The 15,079-nt window shown below is 40.6% G+C and overlaps 1 pseudogene; it reads right to left on the minus strand.

Moving 5' to 3' along the window:
* Nucleotides 1–15,079, minus strand: part of LOC119910474 — a 68,760-nt pseudogene that overhangs the window by 8,922 nt on the left and 44,759 nt on the right.

A 15,079-nucleotide genomic window follows, 5' to 3' on the forward strand; every position in this document is an offset into this window, starting at 1 on the left:
AAAAATAAGACACATCTGCTGGTCAGGAAAAGTTGGCAGGCGACCAGCGAAGACTCCAGGAAGACACGGCTCCCAACCAAAAAAACAGACCCGCACATACAGTAGGTTTTTGTACTGATAAAACAAACGAGTTGTGCGTTCATTAGAGACTTTTAGAGGTGCTGGTAGGCACATTCTGTACCTTTGGACAGAGCCAGGCTACCTGTTGCCCCCTGTATTCCAGTATATACGCTAAGCTAACTTTCTGACTGTAGCTTCATATTTAACAGACAAATACGAGAGTGATCTCATCTAAAGCTGGATTATTTTCTTCTGCAATGAGGGGTTAGGCCGCACTACAGCAGCTTCGTACGTGGCCTCCATATTACTCCGTAGGCTACACCATTTTTGGGGAAGTGAGTCCTCAAAAGTCTGACTACACATCAGGACGTTAAAGCTACAATGAGGCTGTATGCACAGAGTAAATGCTAACTGTAAGACGCTGACATAAAATAAGAGAGAACTTTATTTATCCCCCGGGAATTTGTTTGTGAAGCAGTTGCAGGACAAAGTAGGAAAGAGCGCAAATATCAAAATATTAATGAGCTGCAAATCCAAAGTATAAACATCCTGATGTTCACCATCTTAGTACGGCGTGTTTGCAAGGTAACTATTCTGTCCTCAGTGCGTGAGACTGTACACAAATCCACAGACAGGATTCAAGAGAAAGTCAGAGGCTGGCGTAAAGTTCAATGCTCTTTATTGTTGTCGTCATTCTCATGAATGAATTTTGTAAAACTGAAATGATACAGAAAGATAGCACCAATAACTGAATGCTATTCAAACACGTCATACATCAACAGATATAAAATAATCTACAGTGAAGCTACCAAATTTGTAACATACATATATTACATTCAGCTGGTATGTTCATAGCTGTAAATAACTTGTAAATATAGCAAGTGGCTAAGAGACTATGGGCGACCGCTTTGCAGAAAGGCTAGTTCAACGTTGGCAGTTTTCACATAACATTTGCTAATTAGCAGTAAACACGAAGTACAACGGAGGTTTACGGGAATGTCACTGGTGTTGCCGGGATTGTTTTGGACAAATTAAAACAGTTGACCTGATGATGGTTCACCCAGTTTTTTTAAAGCTCAGGGCTATGGTGGCGTCAAAGTGACCGTGTAGGGGGACTGCATGTGATTGGTCAGTTGAGTCTTCTCCTACAAGTTTCAGATGCCGCTGGAGCTTGTTGATAGTGAAGACAACACGAAGACTCTCAGTAGTCTTCTCCTTTTCAGTAACACACATCCAGCAAAGACATTTAGACTAGGGCTGGGCACGTTAACGCGACAATTATTTTATCGCACGTTAACGCAGTTTTTATTTTATTATTATTAGTTTGAAAGTCCCTTGCTCACCAGCTCTGAATACACATCCGGTCAAACCGTGGGTCACAGGAGGGGAGGGATGTTAATCAGCCTGCAAATCAGCCACCCAAACAAGCAGCCCCCCATGCCGTCGTCCATCCCGATGTTTCAATGTAGTTTTGTACACATCGTCCCAACCCTACTGAACAGACTGTTTCTGCTGCTCCCTAAAAAAGATACCTGATGCTGATACCTGTTCAGAAAACAAACAAACAAGAAAACTGGACTCTGATGGTAACTTGTTTTAACAAGCTAGATAAAAGGTCACGCCCTGGCAGTGGCAAATAGCTTTGGTTTAATGCTTGATTTGATTACATTAATGTTTAAGTTGAGATTTACAAGAAATATTTTATTGCTACTGTGTAAAGGGAATACTGCTGGTAAAAAGCACCTTATTTGTTTCAAGTGTTTGCAAACCACGTTATTACACTTTTGTGTATATAGCAGTACATTTAAATTAAAAGTGCACAATACACTACTTTAGAATTCATTAGTCAATTTTACGCGTAACACTGCGATTAATCGCAATTAAAAATTTTAATCGTTGCCTGGCACTAATTTAGACATTAACATGAAATAACCTTAACTCACTTTCTATATATATAAATATATATAGTAACTAAAGGTCGACGCAGCCTGAAAAATAAAACACATAAAAACAGATAAAATCCAAACCTATTAGGGCGGGACTCGTGTTAACCCTTTGCATCAGCTATAAATCCAGCGTAACTCTCCACCAGAAAGGGAATCAGCTCATTTCTTTAAGTAAAACAAACAAGTCCAAAGACAAACCCGAATGCTGTACACTTAAAAACCCACAAAACCACAAACTTCTTCCTTCAACTACATGTACTGTTTAATGTGTAACTAAAAGGGTTAGTGGTTATGGTTAATAATTCTTATTTCTTAATCTACCTGATGATTCAAGATGACGATCTCAGTCTCTGGCCTTGCTGCTGCAGTCTATTTATAACTTAAGAACAAGGGCAAACAAAGAATTGTTTGGACATTGGATTCCCAAAGCGTGACGGTTATCAGATCCACTCTCCTAATTCCTTTACTCAACCCGCAATCTATCAGGTGACAAAAGTGTATCAATACTAGACAAAGTAGGTTGTTTGGAGTGAAATACAAATAATAATTTGTCAAAGAGCAGTGGTTGAAGAAGTATTCATAATTTGTACTTTAGTGAAAGTAGCAATACCACAGTGTAGTACTACCCTGTTGCATTAAAGGTTTTACTTAAAGGAGCCATTCCTAAATGTCGCATTAGAGCACCAGCATCTGAGACCATAACAATTGGGCGCTACGGTCCACCGACTCCAATCAGAAAAAGTCATTTGTAACCTTAGACACACACACACACTTCCTTCAAACTGGACAGAAACAAATAAAAGTCTTTCCACTGTTCCAACAATCACAGACTCTGGTTTGGTCAAAATAAACCCTTAATTCACAGAAATATTCTGGCTCTACGCCTCGAACAGCAGCCACGAAACGAGCTTCAGTGGCTGCTGGCGAAAAATGCGCTCGTCAAAGTACGTCCACTAAAAGTGCTTGTTTTTGCCACTAACAGTCTCAGATTGATATTCTGTGTCTGAGAACATTACGGAAAGGATCCCTACAGAGAGAGACATTTTTGTTAAATAGATCCTTTTTGTTTAACCAGATACAGCTGTTGCATCGCTCTTGCTCGCCACCAGATTGCATTGAAAAAACAACAACAATAATTTTACCTAGCGGGTCATCGATAAATACAGACTGGAGAGAAACAAAAATCCATCTTAGTTAGCCTTTCCAGTGTTCCAACAATCACCGACTTCACTGAGCTAGATGAGAAAAGAAACAGCCGTTAAATCGGCCTGCTCAAACAGAGGATGCACTAACATGCAGGCTCATGTAGTATCATATAATTTTTGGATTTAATGGTTTATGCATTAATGTACATCACTTTAATGTTGCAGCTGGTAAAGGTAGTTTTAAAATTATATTTTGGATTGATGAACCTGAATCTGCAAAGTAACTAGTAAGTGAAACTGTAAAATAAATATAGCAGAATAAAATATAATATTCCCCTCTGAAGGTGAAGTACGAGTACCACTGCTGACAAATATAAAGACTCACAATCACTGAATGATTCTCCAGAGCTTTTTCCGAATGTTCAGACAGAAAATGAAGCAGAAATCCTGTCATAAAAGGACAAATAAACCACCTCCTCCTCCTCCTCCTCCTCTTCTCAGTGCAGCCAATCTCAGCCTCCCCTACAGTCGGCAAACAGAACATCGATTGTGTCGAGTGTTGACAGAGCGGGGCTGAGTGTCGGCGTAGACATGGCAACCACAGAGGAGATAAGATAATGACGGAGCTGCTGCTCGAGTCTCTTGTACGTGCGGGTCAGGAGGTCAGCACATGAGAAAGAAAACACAGAGGCAGACGCTCACCTCATTACACGCCGAATGTTTACTGCTTCCTCTAAGTAATGCATCTACTAAAGTAAATGTCAAAATATATCTAAAGTACAGAAAGTAAAAGTACTTTTCATGCAGAGCGGCCTGTTTTAGAATTATAATTATTGATGCATTAATGTTGAATAACTTTACAATGAATGTTTAATGTTGTGCCTTTCGCTCGATATCAGCTGGGATTGGCTCCATTCATCTCATTCACAAATTCAATTAATGCTTTAACACCGTTTTCTGTTTTGTTAGGGTTTGATTACGGCTAATATTAGTGTATTTATTAGGCTACACTCTTTTCATCCTATATAGCTTACCACTGGGATAATATTAATTCCAGTTACAGCTGTTTCATTATGGCATGTTGTTCTCATTCATTAAATACTTGTGCAAGAAAAATGTCTACATGGTGCTAACTTGTCAATAATCATAACCGTTCATGCAGAACGAATTCAGCATTTCAAAAGTTTACTGTAGTCTTTTTGTAATGTCCCGCCCCGTCCAGGTTGTGATTGGTAAATCACAGTGCTATCAGCACTGGACTGAATTTATTTTTGTGTTTTATGAAGTGAACCGCAACTAATTTGTGATTTTGAAATCATTTAAAATCTTTATTTTAGGTTGCCCTGGGGACAACAGATGAAAATTAGCCTGTTGAGCTAACTCTGGCTCATTTACAGTTATTTTACTGTTAAGTAATGAGCACTGACCCTGTCAAATAAACAAATAAATGAAATGAAACGAAATTAAAGTGTGCAGAAAACCCGAAGTGGAATTTTGAGTTGAATATTTTGTTTTGCTCTAAGCTTTAGAGTTAGAGTGGTGTTCTTTTCTTTCATGGTCATTCAGTGTGAGGATGTACATCCTTTGTGACGTTTGACTTAAATAACTTTCAAACAACCAGTAACTTATATCTTACTGCCAGGAGAGAGGCACCCCGAATAAAAATAAAATTTAAACTGTGCAAACAAAACTGTCGCAACATGTAAATCAATTGTTAAGAAATGATTTATTATTATTAATTTTTGAGATAGTATTATTATTATTAGCAGTAGCAGTACTAGCTTTAGCATTATCAATGGCAGGGCTGTTATATAACTGTATCAATAAACTTCTACAACATAGATCTCCCTGATTTTCTGTAGCTCCACTCATCTGTTATTTATGAAGCATTTCTAGATGTCAGTATCACCCTGTGTCTCTGTGGATGTGTGTGTGTGTGTGTGTGTGTGTGTGTGTGTGTGGGAGGTGTTTGCTGCACAGATGCTCCCAATTTCAAAGTGTGATTCGGTGACTGAGAGGTTGTTAGATTCTACATCTCCTCTCTCCTGCTTTCACAAATACAAACACAATCCACACAGAAAGACATGTTAAGTAGATGCATGCACGTATTTATACATACTTTGTTTACACACACACACACACACACACACACACACAGATTATTATTCATGAGCTTCTGTTTGTTAGCCAACGCAGCGCGGAGAGCACAGGAAATATCAACTATTTATACGAAACCTCGAGGCCTCAGTGGGCCGTGTTTGGTTTGTTTCTTCCAACCTGAGAGGAATAACCTGCCAGAGTGACAAACCTCTCACAGCTGAATGATGATGATACCTCTGCCAAGCATGATGGGTAACAGCAGGGATGCGGCCAGCTCACGGACCCCGTTAAGTAATCCCTCCCTTGTTTTTTTAGTGATTATTGAGAAGTGAGAAATGTGGAAGTTTTCTCGATATATTGTCATAAAATTTTTGAGGTCTCAGGTTGTGGTAATGTGTGCACATATATAGAAAACATAGATATAAAATCGCTGCTAATGACTTCTGAAAAGGCCCTAAAACATCTCTCTAGGGATCCTTTCAGCAATGCTCTCAGACACTCTCAGAAACAAGCACTTGTGGACATACTTTGACAGGGCAGCTCCGTGGCTGCCGTCTGAGGCGAATATTTCGGTGAATTAAGGGTACATTTTCACCAAAACGTCTTGATTGTTGGAACAGTGAGTGAGTTAATTTTAGTCCCTGTCCTGTTTAAAGGAAGTGTGTTTTATGATGGTAAAACTATTTTCTCAATGGAGTCTGGTGGGACATGGCAGTGAATGTCGCATACAGCTCCTTTAAGTAAAAACATCAGCTTCCTTTCTGGTTATACTGATATAAGCGATGAGGTCCATCATGAAGACACAATTTCCTGCCAAAGTTTGAACACTGGTTTTTGCTGATGACAGATTACTGTGTGTGTTTTCTCCTCACTGGGATGAAGTGGGCGAGCAATTGTTGGAAAACGCTGATATTACCAATCAGAATTTAACAATGTAAGAATCAGAATCTGATGACAGGTGTTTGCTTGTGCTTTGCAGACCTCTGAATCGACGCCTCCACCAGACCTGGTGTAGCTGCCACCGACAGCTGTCAAACAATCAGAGCTTTGTAGCCGAGATTAAGAACAGAAACGTCATCTTTCTAACATCGCCAGCTCGCTACATCTCTAAAAAATAGTGACAGGAAAGTCGAAACAAGTGTGTCTGAAATGGACGCTGCTGGACACGTTTTTTGCCTCACAGAAAAAGCAACGCCGACAATTATTTTATCGCACGCTAACACAGTTTTTATTATCATCATTGTTTTGAAAGTCCCTTGCTCAACGGCTCTGAATACACATGCAGTCAAACCCTGGGTCACAGGAGGGGCGGGATGTTGATCAGCCTGCAAATCAGCCACCCAAACAAGCAGCGGAGGGAGGCTTCAGCAGAAGCAGATAAACAAAAAAAGACAAGCGATCAATTTATATATATTATTATATGTCATGTGAAGTTCATCGCTCTCTGTCTGCTAACTTCTCTCATCCTCCACCGTGTTGTTGTTTTCGTTAGGTTGCTGCCTTCAAAATAAAAGCGCATAAGCCGTCTGTCGGAGCTAGATCAAATGAATGACGTGTATTTGATATTATTTGATCATTTTTCACAAGTATTATCCTGTTTGAAATAAATAAACTGTTTGACAGTAGTTTAAGTTTTGTGCTAAAAGAATTAAAGGCCTGTCTCAAATAAATCCAGGGTCAATAAAAGTCCAGGCTATTATTCAAAGTTTTACGGTACTTACTTTTAATACCGAGTAGTATTACTATATAGTATTACTTTTTTAAGGTAAGTAAAGTAAAATATAACTTATTACAATTCCTTAGTAAATTCCCCAACACTGTCTACAAAACCTTTAAAAGCTTCACTAGAGAGTTGTCACAGTCAGTGCCCTGGCTCTGGGGTTTTCATGTTGTTTTCACATGTTTCGCTTCCCTTTTGCCTGTCTGTGTGTCTGTGTGTGTGTTTTGGGCGTGACAGAAATCAACACACCTTGTTGAGCTGCACGCCGGGTTTCAATCCTCTTATCAACCTATGGCACAAACACCCCAGGCTTCCTGTGATTGGTGCCAGATTGTTTCTCACCACTTCATGGTTGAGCACTTGAGGCCAGCTCTAGCTTGTAGCCTCCGGTGTTTCTAGCATCGCCTTTTGCTAGTCTTGTGAGTAACCTTCATTGTGCTACCATACCGCTTTGGACCTCGTCAGCTCCAACCCACCTGCTCGCACCAAGCCTAACCTGCCTTCACCACCATTGCACATTTTATTAATAAAGCCTGTTAACTTTTTAATCTTGTGCTCTTTGTTTGCACCTGGGTCCGCCCAATACCAGCCATAACAGCAGTAAATTTATTACATATAAACAACCGCCATTTTCCTTCTGTGCACTTCCCATGTCTGAACGTGGTCATTTTGATGGTGAATGGTTTTCTGGTATTAGTCAGCCTGGTCAGGAGAGATTTCTTGCTGTAGTGTTTTCAGCACCTTAAACTCAAATAAATCCTGCAGCCACAAGACTGCAAGGGTTATTGTGACCACTTCAAATAAACTGCGCCCAGTTTTTTAATTAAACAGTTTTTGCCAGAATCCGGAACATTGCAACGACATGATGTGCTCCTTAGACCGCTGACCCGACAGGGACGCCACAGGTCGTTTATGAGTGCTCCATCTTCGGGTTAATGTAAGATAATCAAGTGGTCTTTTTAAGGTCACGTACACTTGTGCAGACCCACAAAGAACTAGTCTGTTGCCAGTTTTTGTGGTTTGTCTGCGGACAATTTTATATGAGAAAGTATTATCTATGGCGTTTATTTTTGGTCATAAGTTGTGAGCGTTACTCCACACGCACAAAAAAGAATCTTCTCGCGCGCCTGGCAAGCTCTCACAGGATAACTCCGCTTGCACAGTGGAATCCTGCTCGAGCGCAGTGGCTGCCGTAGAAGTAACGTTACTATGAAGGGTAACGTTATCTATGTGAAATAGGTAACATGGCAAGCTTGTATCCAGCAAGGTTGTTCCTTGGTTAACGTTAATTCAGTCATTAACGTTACACACATTGTTTGTTGGACAGTGCATCGGCTGACAAGATCACCAGCACAAAAAGTAAGTAACGTTATAACTGCAGCAGACAGATAACGACTTCATATGTTTTTCTGTTGAAGAGGCTGACACATGAAACCATCGGAGACTGACTTTAATGAGCGAGCAAGCCAGTTATCCACAAAGGATCCAAATATCAACGAGGTACGTCCCTGTCAGAAACAGCTCTCCGTGTTGAATCAGTGACTGAATATTTCAACCTTCATGAAGGTGGTAGGATTATTGCAGGACTGCATAAGTTTTAGCTCAGTGTGCCCAATAAACTGGCAGCTGTATCTGCTTATAGGCCTCATAGAAACGTGCCAAACTTGTATATTTAAGAGTAAGTTAGTGGAGTGCAAATACCATGTCCAGCCAACAATCACCAGGACAAACTTTCTTCCACGTTGATGCAAATATGAATATAGTGACATGAAAAATAATTTGAGCTACGGAGGAGTTTACACATCCTTTCAGCTGCTGGTGTTACTGTGTTGAATGCTCTCAGTGGCCTTAATAGGTGCACCTTTACAATGTAATGCAGTTCAATACTACAGCTGTGCCATTATTTAATTAAATTTACACATATGAGCATAAATTTTATTAAATGAGGTTAAAATTAAAGGGTGTTTTAATGAACTACATTGTGTTGGATATGAGGATTTTTTTGTCCTCCCTATTTACATAATGTACATTACTGGGCCAGAATATCAGAAACTCTTCTAAATATAATGCAGCTCAGTACAAAACCAACAGCACCAATTATGACCTCAGTGATAAAACATGTACGTGAATGAACACTTCTATGTATGTCTGTGTAAATAAATCCTGGCTTTTCATGGCTGATCTGGTGTATTTATTACATTTGATTGTATAGGTGTACCTAATAAAGTCAAGGTTTTCCCTGTTGCTCCTCTGTGTGGTTGAGTGGGGTCACCCTCATAGACTGTATGGGTCACCATCTCCACAGTGATGACCAAAATAACACATACTTTATAATTTGAGAAAAGTCTGCGCATTTAAATCTTGTAGATTGAAATGCTGCCTTAAAATACAGAGAATTAACACAGAATTATTTGCAGCCTAAAAGTGTGCAGACTTTTTTACTTTTTTACGCCCCCCTCAAAGCCCAGTGTCTTCTGATTGGCCAAGACCTGAAGCATGTTACCAGGCTGTTGTTGTTGCTGGACGGTAAAGTAAAACAGAGTGTTGCTGGGCGGAGCAGATGACCATATATGTAGCACCAGCTCTGCCTGTATTACAGAGCTATTGGTAGAAAAAACAGGAGAGGAAATCTGAGGTTTTTGCTAACCGGCATTTCTTTTAAACACTTTAACCTCATTATTTGAAGGTTCGGCCATGTTTAACATGAACATCCAACTTTTGAACATTGCAGATAAGCCAAATATGGAAAAGGTCTCGTTTAAATGTCAGGTTGCAGTACCTCGGGGCTCCAGGTGGAGGAGCTGTCTGTGGCGTCATTTTTGTCGACACCTACGGCATTTTCGGCGTCCTCGCTGCCGTCTGCGGCCAGGCGTGCGTGCTGGGGGTGGGGCTGTCCCTGGCGCCCAATGACCCCTCAAGTCCATCAGGTTTGCCCACAGCGAGCGCAGCAGACGCCCTCTCGCTCTCTTCTACCGCTGCAGAGAGCGGGTCCTGGAAACCTTGCCGGTTCTGAGCCTCCATTTCTGCAGGAGGAAGTTAACAGTGTAGGAAAGTCAGCATCAGGCCCTCTGGTAGTCAGATTTAAATCTGTGGGTGTGAGGACAGTAGTTTAGTTTTACCTGAATCAATCAATGTGAGGAAGGTGTGCGTTGGGACCGTGTATGTCGAGCAGCCTCAGCTACCTTGATTACTTCTTAAATGATTTTGACACAACATATAAAAGGTTGACTAAATATTGTGTTGGCTGAATTTGACAAGATACAAACTCACATGGGCTTTTAAATCTCTGGACGGAGAGATGTGTCAGACCACAGACTGTAAGAAACAAGTGGCCATAGCCACCGTGACATCACTCGTTGGTTTGGGGACTGCCTTTTTGAAGCTTCAAGTTTGCCATTTTGGCCATCGTTATGTTGGTTGTTTGGAAAAATGTACTCTTAATAATCTTTTATACAGTGCAGTGAATACCAGTCGCCTCTTTCCTGACTGACATCCCCTGCTTTCTGTCTATTTTCTTCTAAATGGGTCCATAATTTACTAAATGAACATCATGCTGTGTGAAGAAGACTTCAAACTAACAATTGAGACCATAAACTCATTAGGAAAATGTTTGCTGAGGTACTAAATCATCTGAGAAGTAGCTTCATTTTTTCTAAGACTTCTATAAAATCACACTTCTTTTTGCGGCCAGAGGAGTCGCCCCCTGCTGGTCATTAGAAAGACTGTAGGTCCGCATTGGATTCACTTCTGACCCAGAGGTTCTTCCTTGTTCCTTTAACTTTATTTAATCTTGAGAAGATGACAAACGTATCCCTTGACAGCAGAAACGCGATTGTCTCTCTGGCATATTTCCTGATTGAGTCCAGGAGGTCTAAAAGGAGCCACCTAAACCTTGCTTGGGAGCGCTGTGTGTTAACAGAGGTGATATTGTGTAATCTGTCAAACTTTGGCCTTTTCCTTCGACAGAAACACTCCGAGAACAGGCCGTACCTCAGACCAATCAATAGCAATTATCTCCACTTCGCCATCATTAAGGTCGGCCTGACTCTTACATCAGTGGCTGCATAGAGTGACCATGGAAACAGTCCAAGGTGAGTCATCAGCCTGTGTGTGTGTTATCGTTTCATTTGTGGCTTATGTCACTGCAACGCTCACATGTTGGTTAAAGACAGAAAACAGAGTCAGAGTGACCCCCGACCAAACAACGCCAACAACCAGCTGCTCTTTTAAAAAGAAGGCAGGAACGTTTAACTTTGTCTTAACATTTGTCTGTGAAGATTCTCAGTCATCCAGGTCGTAGTTATCCAAAGAAGGTTAAAATGAAGGGCAACTGGACTTGGTTGAAGATACTAGAAGACGTTTCGTCCCTCAACCAAAGGACTTCTTCAGTTCTGACTGACTGGTAGGGAAACTCAGCTATTTAACCTCAGTGGGGTCGTTTGCCAGGATGTTGTAACGTTGTTATGGTCGTTAGGACTACCCGTTTAACTTTGTCTTAACATCCGTTTTTTTGCTCGCTGTGGCGAAATATTTCAGTGATGCTATTTGCTTAGCAAGTTAGCTGCATTGCAACTAGCTCTGAGGCCAAGCTCTTGTCACAAGAAATCATATTTAACTGTTCACCACACAGCGTCATTTGAGTTCATTAATGAGCTCAAGTCCCTCCCTCCTTCTTTCGCCCCATGGGACCTTATTTCGGAAAAAAATATGTAAGCTAGTCAACGGCGAGAGACAACTAATGTTTTGATCCTGTTTGAATCGGCCCAGAATTACACACATGACGTTTGTCAATTTAAAAGATAATTTTGCCTGTTAAAAAAGTTGCAGTTCGTGGTAAAACAGTAAAGTAACGTTTTTATGTGAAACCGCCGTTGTCTGTAGTAGCCTACTCCAACAAATAAGAAGAAACTCAACACAGCAGAACATAGAAACCCCACAGCCAACTGCCGTTTTGGCGTTGTAATTGCAGAGTGTAGTGAAGTAAAAATGCTCATGACAGCACGTAGTAGGGCTGAACGATCGTTTTCAAATCGAAATTGTAATTTGAAAGAACGCGATTAGCTAATCGCAAAGACGGCAATTAAAATATAGGTTACTTACACAGGGCATCTGACGCGTTTTAAACAGTCATCCAGTTACAGATTCATGCTGTTGTCATCCTTGTGTGACAGATCTGCTCGCCAATCGCGCCTCCTGTTACAGTCCTACTCATTTACATTTATTCATTTAGCTGACGCTTTTATCCAAAGCGACTTACAATTGCTGTACACGTCAGAGGTCGCACGCCTCTGGAGCAACGGGGGTTAAGTGCCTTGCTCAGGGACACATACGTGGATGTCTCACACATCTTATCCATTGCGCCATCACCACGCCATACTCACCAATCAGAGTGGGCACAGGGCGTGTACATTTTACATCAACAAACAAAACTAGAGGATAACCGACACAGTCAGTTTTGTCCGGCGTCAGCTCACACTGGAGTGTTTCAGCAGCGGAGCGTTTAGCCTACATGTTGTTGACATGTTGTTAATTTGTCATTCTGTGTGCTTCAACTATGAACTTCTGTGAGCCCGCTCTGCTCTCTGCAGGCTAACATTACATATCCATATGGAGCATTTCAGAATAAGAGCCTTTTGCCTGTCAGATTTTGCTCATTTGTCCTTGATTTTAAAATATCACGAATCGAATCGTAATCCTAACATCTGGCAGAAAAATCGTTCAGCCGTAGCACGTAGCATAAGATTTCAGCTATGGCGTGGACTTGACGCATAAGTATAAATTGGCCTTAAAGGCCCCAGTATACTTGATCAGAAGTCAAACAGCTTTGAATGCGGAGGAGAGGGCTGTGCGACTTAGTTTTCTGTATAGGTTTGTGTTAATGTGTTGCTCTTTTAATGTATTCATGTTTTAACATGTAAGAGTGTGTGAAGCAGCACAATCTGCTCTGACTGGTTTGGTGGGAAAATACCACCACCATAGAGGAGAGTGCTGCATGACTCAGACTCAGACGGTAATCCAGATTATGTTTTGCTGGATGCTGGGATTAACATTAATCACAATTTTTAGGAAGAACATTTTAGGAACTAGATGAAATACAGATGAGATACTAGATGAAATACAACCCTATAACGTGTCATGTGTCAAGTGTGATCACGTCTTCTGTATCCCCGGTTCTTTATACATTTTCTTCAGCCTAATAAATTAGTTTACAAACTTCACAAATAAGATCTTCTGACAAAAAGACGTTACCTGATTTAACAGTGAAGAAGAAATAAAAATCTCCTGGTTTCATATGCCTTCTCACCCCCCCAGATCATTCTTAAAACACCAGAAACCAACTGACTACAAACCTAATTAATGCCGTCGTCTCTCCACACTCATCCAGCCACAGCGGTCCAATCACACTGAGCCTCCCTGAGCTCTTTACAGCCTCTAATCTGCAGTAAAAACATTATTTGGGGCCCTTTGGCTCATTGACGCTGCGATGGATTAGCAGTGGATCTAGCTTGACGGAGGTAAACTGATGCGATCTGCTCTCCCTGACGCCGCTCACATAAAGTCTAATTCAGTTTCTTACTGCACACAAGTTCGATCAGATCTCAGTCAGTCTGAGATTCACCAGGTCGAAAGTGGTTGTGATGCACTTTTTCTGCTCAATATGAAATTAACATCAGTAAATTCTTTGCTGATAGATTAGCCACAAGCATCTTTATAAGTTCAAGGATCTTTGCTGCTGCTTTATTTTTTACACCCGGCTGAAACTCAGGGATTGAACCACTGATCTTCTGATTAACGGGCAACCCGCTCGACTGCCTGAGCCGCAGCTGCCTTTTATACAAAACTCCCAGTTTTCCACAAACCTTTATAGAAACTCCCATATTTACTGGTAGGAATGCTTCATGCCACGAACTGAGGACAACAAGTGGAAACTCAGAATAGACTCAAATATTCAAATTATTATTGTTTTTTAATCTCACATTTGACACAGATTTTTTTTGTCTATTAATATACACATCACACACTTTTACTGTTTTATTTACTTTATTTTGAATAAATATGTTATTATTATTATATATTGTTTTATTTATTATTTTTTTTATAGTGATTAATTAACTGTATAAAATTAATTGTTCTTTTGTAATGTATTTGTAGCTTTGGCAATATTGTTGTTTTACATTCATGCCAGTAAAGCTAGATTGAATTGAATTACAAAGCAACTTGCGAGGTCAACTAGGGGTCAAGTGTCTTGCGCAGGTTCACCCCTTAATGACCAATGAAATAGTTGGCAATTAATCTATTAATCATCTAAACCTTTCAGCTGTACTTGTGTAAACTGCTGGATAGTTTAATCAATTCCAGTAGCACCTACAGTGAGTACTCGTGCATGCATTTATTCCAAATCGTTCAAGAACTGCATTCAATTTATTTTTGGTATGCCTTGGATAGGCGTTGTAGGTGAATTTTACAGGAATTGTAAGAGGTTCATTTATAACAAAACATCATATTTTATAAGCTATTTGTATGTTTTGTGTAAAAACATCTGATCAATGTTATAAAGTTAAAAGCCCAATATTTATCTCAGAAATTTAGTGGAATAGAAGTAGAAAATGGTGCCACAAATTTGTAAAACGTACAGTGTTTTAAAGGATAATTACGGCCCTGTTTTCGTATATTTTGGTGTTGAAATGACTCGTTGGTCCAAAGAGTTCGTGCAGTAGATGCTTCAGCTGGCAGCTCAACCGGCTGCAGTGGCTGGAACGTATTCCTTCGGGCCAAAAATTGCTTCTTTCTCGCCCAAGGACAGCTCTCGCTCTGATTCCTCATGAGAGGCGAGTTGTTGACCTATTTCCTTACGTTTCTCCAACACAACAAACTCCTCTCTCAAACTCTGACTCGTGTTTCCACCGTCGTCTTCTTGCAACAACTGTCACAAGATTTCAGAGCGAGGACTGTCCTTGAGCTCAGTTTCCTTTTAAAAACAAAGGGCGTCACCAGGAGTCACTCGTAGGGATCCTTTCCGTGATGTTGTCACCTGGTGTAAGAGTCTGAGCCTGTCGCTGGCAAAAAGAAGCACTTTCTGGGGACGCCATTTTGACAAAAGGAATAGG

The sequence above is a fragment of the Micropterus salmoides genome, unplaced genomic scaffold, assembly GCF_014851395.1.
Source record: "Micropterus salmoides isolate LMB-PRFRI ecotype aquatic unplaced genomic scaffold, ASM1485139v1 Ms_hic_scaffold_19, whole genome shotgun sequence".
In the NCBI taxonomy this organism is placed as follows: Eukaryota; Metazoa; Chordata; class Actinopteri; order Centrarchiformes; family Centrarchidae; genus Micropterus; species Micropterus salmoides.